The sequence below is a fragment of the Pongo abelii genome, chromosome Y, assembly GCF_028885655.2.
Source record: "Pongo abelii isolate AG06213 chromosome Y, NHGRI_mPonAbe1-v2.0_pri, whole genome shotgun sequence".
In the NCBI taxonomy this organism is placed as follows: domain Eukaryota; kingdom Metazoa; phylum Chordata; class Mammalia; order Primates; family Hominidae; genus Pongo; species Pongo abelii.
The window spans coordinates 53,742,158-53,757,466 of record NC_072009.2 but is presented as its reverse complement, the minus strand read 5'-3'; the positions used below and the strand labels follow the sequence as shown (position 1 = coordinate 53,757,466).

General features: G+C 37.3%; 1 pseudogene; it reads left to right on the top strand.

Annotated features, from left to right (window-relative positions):
* Positions 1 to 12,235: 12,235 nt before the first annotated feature.
* On the top strand, positions 12,236 to 13,414 carry LOC129053134 (actin, cytoplasmic 2-like; annotated as a pseudogene).
* The last annotated feature ends 1,895 nt before the right edge of the window (positions 13,415 to 15,309 follow it).

Sequence of the window (15,309 nt, the reverse complement as noted above, 5' to 3'; positions counted from 1 at the left end):
AAGAACACTAAAGCTTAACATTGTATAATTTACATTATTTTGTTGTGGTTGGTGTTTCTCCTTTTTTCCTTTCTACCAAAGCAATGGTGACAAATTTCTTTTTCACACTTTCTTTTGTGTTTCTTTCTCCTAAGAAATCACCACCAAAAAAAAAACTTGTATAGATTTGTGTGTACTTTTTACTGCTCCTTGTTATGACCCTCTTTGCCTTTGCTTTGAATTTCCCAGCTTCTTAAAACACTGATTTGCTTATTATTTATTGTCTCCTTGTACCATTACTTCTTCATTCTACCTGCAGGATCATTTCTTTTTATTTTAGTTTAGTTTAATTTTTTTGAGAGAAGGTCTCTGGCACAACCTTGGTTCAATGCAACCTTGGCCTCTTGGATTCAGGTGATTCTCCGGCCTCAGCCTCCTGAGTATCTGATATTATAGGCATGCACTACCACGCTTGGCTAGTTTTAGAATTTTTAATTGTGATGGTGTTTCACTGTGTTGCCAAGGCTGGTCTCAAACTGACCTCAAATGATCCACCCCCTCAGCCTCCCAAAGTGCTGCAATTACAGGTGTGAGCCACCAAACCAGGCTTGATCATTTTCTTTACTAGATCTACATCCTGCTTGTCTTAGTCCTAGATATGCCACTGTCAACTCATTTATTTAGATCCTGTGATAGGAAGACTCATGGAAAGAGTTGGCCCTGACAAGGTTTAATTTTATTTTTCTTAACTCTCCTTTCTTAAGGAATTTACCCTGTTTTTAGAATCATATCTTCTACTTGTCACTAAATCCCATGTATCACTTGTCTTTTGCATATCACTCAGTCATGTGTATTTGTAAAACTGAGTCACACCATCATTCTTGAAATACTATTTTGCTTTGGATTACATGACTCAACTTTCATCTGATTTCTCTATTTAGTTGTCAGTGTGTTTTGTTTCATTTTATCTCATAGATGTCTGTTCGTTAGACCACTAATGTAACTACACAGAATACCTCTTTCTACTTCTCTTTCTCCTTTCCCTTTTCCCTTCCCTTTTTCTTTCCTTTTCTTTTTTAAGAAAGTGTCCTGTTACCGAGTCTGGAGTGCAGTAATGAGACCTTGACTCACTACAGCCTCAAATTGCTGGGCTCAAGCAATTTTCCTGCATTGGTCTCCTCAGTAGCTGAGACTACAGATGCACACCATCACACCTGGCTTTTTATTGAGGTTGTTTTGAGAAAAAAGCCTCTTCAGTTTTAAATCTGTGGTTCTAAGGAATTCAACCAGTGATATGATCTCTGAATTTCTATACATTGTTTTTTTTTTTTTCTTACGAGTGCCCCAAGACTAAGACAGCCAAATTTAAAACTTCCCCTGAACTTCTTTACACTTTCTATATGCCTCTCTCTTCTGTTATTTTTTTTCCAAAAGTGCATCACCTATATAACATAAAAACTGGGGATATTCCAAATACACTTATTTTCCCTCATCTCTTTCATATTTTATCTATACCAATATTTTATCTATTATCTACTGCCTACAATTTTTTTTCTTGTTGCTGTTTATGCATTAAAGGTGAGGTCATCATTTACTGTTCCCAAAATGATAGTATTAACATCTTAATTTACTTCCTTCTTCTGTGTTACCCTGATCAATTTATTTTTCATTGAGGGTCTAGAATTATTCTACTTTTCAACGAATGAAACACATCTCTTTTCTTTTCTGTTCTTGTTCCTTTCTGCTTTACTATTAACTGTTACTTTATGAAGTGAGGGGCCATTTCAGTGTTATTTACTATTATATCCACCATTTTAAGCTAGAATTTTGAGATATAAGAATGTCTCTCTAAGTGTTTAATATTATAATAAATAATACAACTTTGTAATTTCAGTATTACATTTTTGAATACTAAGTCTATATAATATTTATGAAACAATATTTTAGTTGACTTGCAGATAAGCTTATGCTATCTTCTCACTCACTCCTTCCATTTCTATCCAACCTAGCTATAAGACCCTTAGAGGTGTGAACTTGACATATTCTTCTCTATACTTGAGAGCCTGTTATATGAATAAAGAAATGTGTGCTCACTATTTAATTCATATAAATAAATATAAATGTTTAAAATTTAAAATGTATTTAAATGTTTTTTTTATTTAAATATATTATTAGAGTTGTCATTTACATTTTTTATTATTCAAAACACAATACGGGAAACAAATGTGGAAATATCTCAAGTAATTCATTATTTATCATTCCTTTTATCATAGAGGTCACAAGCCTTCTCCTTACTGGTTAGGGTCATATTTCCAGAACAGTTGTAACATTTCAGTTTTCATTTCCCAGTGAAATCTGAAGAGTGTCTTTTGAAATCTATATTGATATGCCTACATCTACCAAGTGTAATTCTGCCTTCTTAGGAGGGTATGACTCTACAAGATGAATAGGATAGTGTCCTAAAATATCACCCTTACATTTAATTATATAAAACAACACTAATGTAATAATAATATATGAGCTGCACATTATATAGTCTATTTAGAGAGTTAATTTTTACACTCAGATACTTTAGTTAGGGACTGTGAGATTAAACTGGCCCAAGATGGAACTTAATTATTTATAACAACTACCATACTGTTGTGAAATGAAGTAACTGAACTCTTAATAATTTGGAAAATAGTAAAATCATATCATTTAAAAGTTGCTAACAGAAACATATATTCTTAAACATTTCTTACGGCATGAAAGACAGAATGGCTTTCATGATAATGATGGAAGCAGTGTCAAATAAAATCTTACAAAACTGTCTGGACAGGATGGCTCCATGACTGTAGTCCCAGCTCTTTGGGAGGCTGAGGGAGGTGGATGACTTCATTGCAAGAGTTTGAGATGAGCCTGGCCAACATGGTGAAACCCCTACTCTACTAAAAATAAGAACATTATTTAGGCATGAGGGTGCATGCCTGTAACCCCAGTTACTCAGGAAGCTGAGACAAGAGAATCCCTTGAACCTGGAAGAGGCTGCAGGGATCCAAGATTGCACCACTTCCCTCTGGCCTGGGTGAGAAAGTGAGACTACATCTCGAGAAAAACCTCTCTGAACATTAAAAAGCAAGGTAGATTTAACCAAGTTTCTATTTTAAGCTGTCATTAAAGTTAATTGAGTTAAAAGTGAAGATCTATAAGGAAGAGAAAACAACATCAGACTTGATTTTTGGAGCTCTGGAATCTAATAACATAACTCAGGGGTGTGTTTAATGAAGAAAGACCTGACCTCTAAGTTTGGGCAAGACAATATGTGGCATTTTAACTGACCATCATCACCAACTCCTTGGCTTCATGACAACTGTGAGGAAGATTAGATTCTAGATGCAGATTTTGATGCACGTGTGGAAATATGGAGCTTATCTCAAATAATTGTGGTTGTGTGATTTAAAATGTCTGAGGATCCCTTGGAGAATATTAGCTCAGAAGCTTTTCTTTAGCCCACCTCAGAGCTTTCTTGGGGGCATAAGTTGACTCCCAGGAGACATTTGTGGAAAGGAAATATACTAGTCGGGGCCACTAGTAGCAAGGAATAAGAGTCAGGTCAAGCAGTACACAAACAAAACGCCTAGAAATAAGAGTCTGGTAAAGAAAATTGATGAGGAAAATCACCTTTGAAAAATTCTCACAGTTTATTGCTGTTTATATTGGATTTGGTTTTAAATAGTCACATAACTTGCCCTGTGGCCCACATTGGAATCCTGTGGCATGATCATGGCCTTCTGCAGCGGCAACCTCCTTGGGTTCAAATGATCTTGCCAACTTAGCCTCCTGAGCATCTCACCTCTCTGGACTCCACCAATCCTTCCCCCTCAGCATTTCACAGTACAGGCATGGGCCTCCAAAACTAGCTTATTTTTGTATTCTTTTATACAGAAGAGATCTTGTCATGATGTCAAGGCTGGTCTCATAATTCTGGGCTCAAGTGATTTGTTCTCCTAAGCCTTCTAAATTGGTGGGATTACAGATATGAACCACCGCACCCAGACTCCTACTGGTATATTTAGAAGGATAGAAGTATGCCCATTTTTGGATGCATGCATGGAGAAGACCCCAAAACTTTTAACTTTTTCCTGACTTTGTACTAAACACTAGAGTTCCTGAAAGAGTCCATATGCAAATTCTGGACAGTTTTTCTTCTCTTTCTTTTCCTCTTTTTCTTTTCCTTCCTTAGATTTTTTTTTAATGTGTCAAGGAAAAGATATGAACAAAAATATGAGAGAAAACAGGTTAAGTGGCCATACATGACAAAGAACACAGACTACAAAACTAGCTTTAAAGAGTTTTAAACAAGTACACAACCCACAAACTAAGCAATTGTGGAGGTCAAGAATTTTTTATCTAAATATGCTGAATAATATCCAAAGTGTTCAAAGTTCAACAATAAAATAAAAGCCATTCAAAGATAAATGCAAAAAAGCACATTCAAAGAAAACATGATTAAAAGAAACTATTTCAGAAAGCCCAGGCATGGTACTAACTAGGGAAATCTTTCAATTCTCTTCATTTTAATGTTCTCAAAGACCTAAGGGAACCCAGTAGAACAGTGATTCAAAATTGAAAATACCAATAAATACACATACATTATTTAAAAAATGAAATCAATAATCTGTAACTAGAAAGATTGAATTGCTTGTGTGAGCATGCAAAAAGCATAATGAGGCAACTTGAAGATAGATTGTTTGATATTATTCAGTGTATGAAACAAAAAGAGAAGCAAGAATAATGAACAAAACTAAGGTTGCCATGGGATTCCATCAAGAATATCAACATATTCATAATGGGAGTTCCACTGATAAAAGAGAAATATGAGGTGAAGGAAAAGAATATTTGAATAAACAGTGGCTGAAACTTCACAAATGTGTTGATAGATGGAAATCTACTCATCCAAGTATCTCCAAAGAAAAAAAAAAATTCTCCAGGAAGAATAAACTCAAGGACATCCACACTGAAACACATGCACTGAAATTGACAGAAGACAAATAAATAGAGAACTTTAAGGAAATGTCACTGTGATGAGATCTTCAAAGTGCTGAAATAAACAAAATTAAGTCAATCATAAACTCAATATCTGTCCAAACCAAAATTTAAATTTATGAGCAAGTAAGGCATTGCCAAGCAAACAGAATTAAAGAGAGTACATTACTACTAGATCAGCCTTACCAAACATGATAAAAACATATAAGGAGTGAAAGTAAACCCGTACCTCATGTGCAAATCAAGAAATGAAATAAAGAATATCAATAAAGTAATTACACCAGGAAATAGAAAAGCCAATATTATTGTATATGGGGTTTCTGTAACTGTATTTTTCTACTGGATTTAAATGACAAGAGGAAAGGCACAGTATCTCACAACTGTAATCCCAACCAAAGATGAGGATTTCCTTGAGCCCAGGAGTTTGAGACCAGTCAAGGCAAAAAAACGTGACCCTGTCTCTACAGAAAATCAACAATATTAGCCTGCTGTGGTGGCATACACTTCTGTCACAGGTACATGAGGGGCTGAGGTGGAAGGATCCCTTACGCCCAGGAGCTCAAGGCTGTAGTGAACCATGTTTAGCCTATGTGACTGAAACCCTGTCTCAATGAAGTAAAATAAAATTCAATAATAAAATGAAGAAATGACAAAGAATAAAACAATAATTACATATCTGTGTTGTTACTACATATTGTATGACAAAAAATTTTTGACAAAAAAAGTAGAAAGGTAGGGAGAGCAATATAGGAAAATGATTTGTGTATGTCAATACTCAGTTATTGTAATTCACACTGTATTATTATAAATTTCAGATATTAATTATAGTGCCATTAATGGCCAATAGGAAAATAACTGTTCAATATACTGAAGAGAAATGAAGGAGTCAGAATTGTACCCCAGAAAAACAAATGTAAATATGAGCAGTTTTGGAGGAATGAAATATAACAACAACAAAACTTGTAGAAAAAAAGGACAAAAATAGGAAATTAAATTCTTGTCAGCAATTAATTTCAGTCCAAATAAACTCCAGTTAAATGTCAAAGACTGGCAGAATAACTTTTTAAATGTTTTAAAAGTGAGGGAAAAAATAACTCAAACTGTAACCAAAATAGAGGTGGAATTACTAGATAAATATCAAAATTGTTTAACTAATCAAGAAGATATATCACTTACATATATACCTAATAACAGATCCTCAGAATATGTGAAACAAAAACAAATAGATTTGTGGAGCTAGACAGTTCTGCAATAATAATAATAGTTGGAGATTTCAACAGCCCACTTTCAATAATGAGTGAAGCGACCACATCCAAGTTCAATAAGAAAAAAAAAGGTCTTGAAAAGCAGTATAAACTAAATAAGTCTCTCAGACATATACAAAACAGTCCACAAGCTGACTACACATTCTTCTAAACTGCTTATGTGTTATTCTCTGAGCTATCTTCAGAATAGACTTTATGGTAGTCCACAAAGCAAGTGTAATTATATCTAATATTATTGAAATCACACATAATGCTTTCTCCAACCACAATGGAATAAAACTAGAGACCCATTTTCTTTTTTTTTCTTTATTTCTTTTTTTCTTTCTTTCTTTACAAAATAAATAAATAAGTTGGAGTTTCACTCTGTCACCCAGGCTGGAATTCAGTGGTGTGATCTCGACTCACCAAAACCTTTCATGTTCAAGCAATTCTCCTGCCTCATACTCCCAAGTAGCTGGGACTACAGGCACACACCACCATGCTAGGCTAATTTTTGCAGTTTTAGTGGAGAGGGAGTTTCACTGTATTGAGGAGGCTAGTCTCAAACTCCTGACCTCAGGTGATAAACCCACTTCAGCCTGTCAAAGTGCTGGGATTATAAGCATGACCACCACACCTGACTGAGTCTCATTTTCTAAAAACTGAAAAAATACATATTGTTTGGAAACTAATAAACACACTCTTCAACAACCTATGGTTAACTGAAGAATCTGCAAGGAATTAAATAATTTTCACAAATAAAAGGAAAATTAAAACATACTAAAGCTTTTGAAATGCACTAAATCAATTTTGAGAAATATATATGTGTAAACATATAGATAAAAAAGAAGAAATGTAAAATTTATAACATAAATGTATACAAAAAGAAGCAGAAAAAGTTTAAACTAGAGTAGAGTACTTTTATAAAAAATATGGCATAGTAAAGGAAGCTGCCATCAATTGCCTCCAAGCCTAACCCCCAAAGAACACCCACAGAAAAACTGAGTATACAGTGCTGAGATTATCACCATCAATAAAGCAGAGATCAAAATTGAGAATGAGGCTGCTCCTAGGGTGACAGAGAAGTGAAGAAACCAGGCAAAGTGTAAAAAATTTGACCTTTTATATTCATGACACTTGTCCCCTATTCTGCTGACAACCAAGTGTGAAAAAAAAGAAAAAAGTTTGGTAGGCAAGATGGCCGAATAAGGAAAGATTCCGCTCTACATCTCCCAGCATGAGTGACACAGAAGAAGGGTGATTTCTGCATTTCGATATGAGTTACCGGGTTCATCTCACTAGGGAGTGCCAGACAGTGGGTGCAAGGCAGTGGGTGCAGCCCATTGTGCACGAGCCAAGGCAAGGCAAGGCATTGCCTTACTCAGGAAGTGCAAGGGGTCAGGGAGTTCCCTTTCCTTGTCAAAGAAAGGGGTGACAGCTGGCACCTGGAAAATCGGTTCACTCCCACCCTAATATTGCGCTTTTCTGATGGGCTTAAAAAACAGTGCACCAGGAGATTATATCCCACACCTTGCTCAGAGGGTCCTATGCCCATGGAGTCTCCCTGATTGCTAGCACAGCAGTCTGAGATCAAACTGCAAGGTGGCAGCGAAGCTAGGGAAGGGTCGCACGCCATTGCCCAGGCTGGCTAAGGTAAAGAAAGCAGTCAGGAAGCTCGAACAGGGTGGAGTTCAACACAGCTCAAGGAGACCTGCCTGCCTCTCTAGGCTTCACCTCTGGGGGCATGGCACAGACAAACAAAAATACAGCAGTAACCTCTGCAGACTTAAATGTCCCTGTCTGACAGCTTTGAAGAGAGCAGTGGTTCTCCCTGCACGCAGCTGGAGATCTGAGAATGGGCAGACTGTCTCCTCAAGTGAGTCCCTGACCTCTAACCCCAAGCAGTCTAACAGGGAGGCACCCCCCAGTAGGGGCAGACTGACACCTCACATGGCCAAGTACTCCTCTGAGACAAAACTTCTAGAGGAACAATCAGACAGCAGCATTTGCAGTTCACCAATATCTGCTGTTATCATCCTGATACTAAAGCTGAGCAGAGACACAACCAAAAAAGAGAATTTTAGACCAATAACCTTGATGAATATTGATACAAAAATCCTCAATAAAATACTGGCCAACCAAATCCAGCAGCACATCAAAAAGCTTATCCACCATGATCAAGTGGGCTTCATCTCCGGGATGCAAGGCTTGTTCAGTATATGCAAATCAATAAATGTAATCAAGCATATAAACAGAATAAAAGGCAAAAACCACATGATTATCTAAATAGATGCAGAAAAGGCCTTTGACAAAATTCAACAACACTTCATGCTGAAAACTCTCAGTAAATTAGGTATTGATGGGACGTATCTGAAAATAATAAGAGCCATCTATGACAAACCCACAGCCAATATCATACTGAATGGGCAAACATGGAAAGCATTCCTTTTGAAAACTGGCACAAGACAGGGAAGCCCAATCTCACCACTCCTATTCAACACAGTGTTGGAAGTTCTGGTCAGGGCAATTAGGCAGGAGAAGGAAATAAAGAGTATTCAATTAGGAAAAAAAGGAAGTCAAATTGTCCCTTTTTGCAGATGACATGATTGTATATCTACAAAACCCCATTGTCTCAGCCCAAAATCTCCTCAAGCTGATAAGCAATTTCAGCAAAGTCTCAGGATACAAAATCAATGTATAAAAATCACAAGCATTCTCATACACCAATAACAAACAGAGAGCCAAATCATCAGTGAACTCCCTTTCACAATTACTTCAAAGAGAATAAAATACCTAGGAATCCAACTTACAGGGGACGTGAAGGACCTCTTCAAGGAGAACTACAAACCACTGCTCAATAAAATAAAAGAGGATACAAACAAATGGAAGAATATCCCATACTCATGGGTAGGAAGAGTCAATATCATGAAAATGGCCACACTGCCCAAGATAATTTATTGATTTGATGCCATCTCCATCAAACTACCAATGACTTTCTTCACAGAATTGGAAAAATCTACTTTAAGGTTCATGTGGAATCAAAAAAGAGCCCGAATCACCAAGTCAATCCTAAGCCAAAAGAACAAAGCTGGAGGCATCATGCTACCTGACTTCAAACTATACTACAAGGCTACAGTAACCAAAACAGCATGGTACTGGTACCAAAACAGAGATATACATCAATGGAACAAAACAGAGCCCTCAGAAATAATGCCACATATCTACAACTATCTGATTTTTGACAAACCTGAGAAAAACAAGCAATGGGGAAAGGATTCCCTATTTAATAAATGGTGCTGGGAAAACTGGCTAGCCATATGTAGAAAGCTGAAACTGGATCCGTTCCTTACACCTTATACAAAAATTAATTCAAGATGGACTAAAGACTTAAACGTTAGACCTAAAATCATAAAAACTCTAGAGAAAAACCCAGGCATTACCATTCAGGACATAGGCATGGATAAGGACTTCATATCTAAAACACCAAAAGCAATGGCAACAAAAGCCAAAATTGACAAATGGGATCTAATTAAACTAAAGAGCTTCTGCACAGCAAAAGAAACTACCCTCAGAGTGAACAGGCAACCTACAAAATGGGAGAAAGTTTTTGCAACCTACTCATCTGACAAAGGGCTAATATCCAGAATCTACGAAGAACTCAGACAAATTTACAAGAAAAAAACAAACAACCCCATCAAAAAGTGGGTGAAGGACATGAACAGACACTTCTCAAAAGAAGACATTTATGCAGCCAAAAAACACATGAAAAAATGCTCATCACCACTGGCCATCAAAGAAATGCAAATCAAAACCACAATGAGATACCATCTCACACCAGTTAGAATGGTGATCATTAAAATATCAGGAAACAACAGGTGCTGGAGAGGATGTGGAGAAATAGGAACACTTTTACACTGTTGGTGGTCAGCTATAAAGACACATGCACACATGAATGTTTATTGCAGCACTTTTCACAATAGCAAATAATTGGAACCAACCCAATTGTCCAACAATGATAGACTGGATTAAGAAAATGTGGCACATATACACCATGGAATACTATGCAGCCATAAAAAATGATGAGTTCATGTCCTTTGTAGGGACATGGATGAAATTGGAAATCATTATTCTCAGCAAACTATAGCAAGGACAAAAAACTAAACACCACATGTTCTCACTCATAGGTGGGAATTGAACAATGAGAACACATGGACACAGGAAGGGGAACATCACACTCTGGGGACAGTTGTGGGGTGGAGGGAGTGGGGAGGGATAGCATTAGGAGATATACCTATTGCTAAATGATGAGTTAATGTGTGCAGCACACCAGCATGGCACATGTATACATACGTAACTAACCTGCATGTTGTGCACATGTACCCTAAAACTTAAAGTATAATAAAATAAAATAAAAAAATAAAATAAAATAAAATAAAATACTCATCTGTATTCACATTAAAAAAAGAAAAAAGAAAAAAAAAAACTCCTCCGACTCTTAGTTACTACACAGAACAAAATAAAGTTGAAGTGGATGGACAGATTCCCCATTACTGTGGATTCCCTGGCAGGAGACTTATTCTTGTCTTCACCCAAGGAAGCCCTGTGAGTGCTGAAAAGAGAAAAAAAAAAAAAAAAAAAACCTGAGGACAACCAGGCATGAAGTAGAAAGGCAGGACTACCATCTCCAGCCTGGATATCTCAGTCACAGGAGATGTCAACCCTGAGTGCCTGTACAGCATTACCATAAGGTAGGAGGTATAGTGCATAATTTCCTTGATCACAAACCTATAGAGAGCCTTCCCACACTCTTAGGATATCCCTTTCAAAATCTCTCAGATAGGAGACTGGCAGTGTTTCAAAGTTTGTTAGAGCCGTGATAAACCTGGGCTTAAGGCATCATCTACTGCCAAAACAGAGGCACTGACCTAGCCAAAATCAAGCAAACAATACCCCACAATACTTATGTCTTAAAGAAAGCTCAAAATGCAAAATAAGACAGAGAAAACAATAAAGTAAATAACTACTCCTTCAATAAAGAGATATAGATGTACAACTACAAGAAATAATACCAAACAGGAAATTATAACCTCCCTAAATGGACAAAACATAAACCGTTGACCAATGCCAATTAATGAGATGGCTATCAGTGTTTATTGGATCAAGAATTCAAGGTATCAGTTTTCAGGAAACTCAGATCTCTAAAACAACACAGAAAAGGAACTGATACACTTCTGAAAGAAATTTTTAGAAATGGACTGAAATTATTTAAAAATAAAAAAAGTCCCAGAACTGAGAAATATACGGGTTGAAGTTTAAAATTCAGAAAGCTTTCAACAGCAGAATAGATCAAACAGAATAAAGAATCAGTGAGCTGTAAAATGAGTTATTAGGGCCAGGTGTGCAGGCTCAGGCCTGTAATCACAGCACTTTGGGAGGCTGAAATGGGTTGATCACTTGAGGTTAGCAGTTCAAGACCAGTCTGGATATCATGGTGAAACCTTGATTTTTCAGGGAGTCAATGTGGTGTCATTGAACTCCAGCCTGGGCAACACAGAGAGGCTTTGTCTAAAAAAAAAAAAAAAAGAAAAAAAAAGAAAAAGAAAAAAGAAAAGAAAAGTAAATTAACAGAGGTTATTAAGAAATTCACAGAGAACAAAACAGAAAAACAATCAAAAAGAATGAAGAACATTTACCAGATATACAGAATTACCTTAAATAAGAAAATCTAAGATTTAGCAATATTCATGAAAGAGTTCAGCAAAAGGAAGTTATATACAGCATATTCAAATGAATAATAACAACTTTCAAAAATTTGAGAGAAATATAAATATATAGGTTCAGAAAGATCGGAAACTACAAAAAAGATTAACACTGCATAAAACTATCCCACAACAAACAAGAATCAAACTCTCGCTCCCAGTCACCACTGCCAGCTCCCTCACCTTGTTCTTCTGTGGCTCCACTATCCCACTCCTCCACCCATTGCAATAGAAGAAGTGATCGCCATGCTGGTCATTGACAATGGCTCTGGCATGTGCAAAACTGGCTTTGCTAGGGACAGCATTCCCCGAGCCATGTTTCCCTCCATTGTGGGTTGCCCCTGACACCAGAGCGTGATGGTGGACATGGGCCAGAAGGACTCCTAAGTGGGCAAGGAAGCCCAGAGGAAACGCAGCATCCTGACCCTGAAGTACTCCATCAAGCATGACATCGCCACCAACTGGGACAACATGGAGAAGATCTGGCACCACTTCTACAATGAGCTGCATGGGGCCCCAGAGGAGCAGCCAGTGCTGCTAACCAAGGAACCCCTGAATCCCAAGGCGAACAGAGAGAAGATGACTCAGATTATGTTTCAGACCTTCAACACCCCAGCCATGTATGCGGCCATCCGAGATGAGCTGTCCCTCTATGACTTTGGGTGTATCACTGGCATTTTCATGGACTCTGGACACAGGGTCACCAACACGGTGCCCTTCTGGGAGATCTAATCCCTTCCTCATGCCATCCTGCATCTGGATCTGGTTGGCTGGGACTTGACTGAGAACTTCATGAAGATCCTCAACAAGCTAGGCTACAGCTTCACCACCACACCCAAGTGGGAAATCATGCACGACATCAAGGAGAAGCTATGCTAGATCTCCCTGAACTTCAAGCAGGAGATGGCCACTGCCACATTCTCCTCTTCTCTGGAGAAAAGCTATGAACTGCTCAATGGTCAGGTCATCACCATTGACAATGAGTGGTTCCAGTGTCCAGAGGTGCTGTTCCAGCCTTCCTTTCTGGGCATGGAATCTTGCAACATCTGCGAGACCACCTTCAACTCCATCATGAAGTGTGACGTGGACCTCTGCAAAGACCTGTATGCCAACATGGTACTATCTGGCAGCACCACCGTGTACCCAGGCATTGCTGACAGAATGCAGAAGGAGATCACTGCCCTGGTGCCCAGCAATATGAGGATTAAGATCATTGCACCACCAGAGCACAAGTACTCAGTTTGGATTGGTGGCTCCATCGTGGCCTCACTGTCCACCTTCCAGCAGATGTGGATTAGCAAGCAGGAGTATGATGAGTTGGGACCCTCCATCGTCCACCACAAATGCTTCTAAATGGACTGAGCAGATGTGTAGCATTTGCTGCATAGGTTAATACAGAAGAAGTATAAATTTGCCCTTAGCAAATGCATACACCTCATGCTAGCCTCATGAAACTGGAATAAGCCTTTGAGAAGAAATTGTCTTTGAAGCTTGTATCTGATATCATCAGCACTGGATCATAGAACTTGTTGCTGATTTTGACCTTGTATTCAAGTTAGTTGTTCCCCTTGGTATTTGTTTAATACTGTGTACATATCTTTGAGCTCAAACTTTAGTGCACGTGGCTTGGTCACTTCATGACTGAGGTAAGAACGTGCTTGTGGAAGACAAGCCTGTGGCTTGGTGAGTCTGCATGGTCAGCAGTCTCTGATCTGTGCAGGGTATTAATGTATCAGGGCTGAGTGTTCTGGGATTTCTCTAGCAGCTAGCAAGGACTCCTGACTTAGTTGCTTCTGTCCTGCCTCTCTGTCACGGTTGAAAAGCCCAAGCCATAGGACCCAGTTTCCTTTCTTAGCTGATGTTTTTTGCCAGAACACCGTGGGCTGTCACTTGCCTTGAGTTGAAAGCAGTTTGCATTTACACCTGTAAATGTATTCATCCTTTTAATTTATGTAAGTTTTTTTGTATGATATTCTAGATTCTTTAAAGACATGATAACAAATTTTTGTTTCTACTGTTATATGAGAACGTTAGGACTCAGCAACACATCACTGTGTAAGAAAAAATAAAAGTGCTGCCAAAAAAAGAATCAAACTCTCAAAGGTTGAGAAATAAAGAAAATTCTAAAAGCACTAAGGGAAAATAAACAAAAAAAGGAGGAGCTTGAAATCATTCAGCAAAAGACTTGTCACCAATAGGATTTTAAGGAAGACACTGTATTAAAAGACATAAATTGTGACATCAAAAACATAATTGGAACAGAGGGTAAATGTCTATAGTTTTTATATGACAAAAGTTGTCAGCTTAAGCTAGTTGATAATTAAGTATAAGATGTTTTCTCTGAGCCTTTGAAGACCATCAAAAACTACAGCAGCAACACTAATGATAAAAACAAAGCAATCAAAGCTTATCACGACTGAAATTATTTAAATGCTAAACATTTAAAAGCAGACATGGGAGGAAGAAAGGAAAAAATGATGTATGACTCAATCAGAAACAACTAACAAGATAACAGTAGTAAGAACTTATCAATAATTATCTTGAATGCAAATGAATTAAATTATGCAATTAAAAGTTGTGGAGTGACCAAATGGATTTTAAAAATGGAATTCAACAACATGTTACCTATGAGACCCACTTAATCTTTAAGGACAAACATGGGCTGAAAGTGAAGGAATTGAAGAAGATACTGCTATGCAAATGGTAATAAAAAATTTGGAGTGGCTATACTCCTATCTATAAAAGAGATTTCAATTCAAAACCTGTCATAAGACCAAGAAGGTCATCATTTAATAATAAAGCAACCAATTCATCAAAAGGTTATAACAGTTATATATATAAATCTGCACTCAACATTGGAGCACCTAAATATTTAAAGCAAATATAAATAGAAATGAAGAGAAAAATGGCAATAAAATAGTTGTAGGAAATTTCAGTACCTCAATTAAAACAAGGAAAAGACAAACTCGGCAGAAAATTAATAAGAAAATGCCAGACTTGAATTGTAGTTTTAGCTAAATGAACCCACAGACATATACAGAACTTTTCATCATGTAGAAGCCGAATATATATTTTGCTGTAACACGCCTAGAGGATTCTGTAAGATAGACCATATGCAAGGCCATAAAACAAGTCTTAACAAATTAAAATGGCTAAAAATATAGTGAGTATTTTTTCAGACCGTCATGGTAGCAAACCAAAAATCAGTAAGAAGAGAAATCTTAAAAAAAAAAAATCGCAAATAATGAACATTTTTTTTTTTTTTGAGACAGAGTCTCGCTTTGTTGCCCAGGATGCAGTGC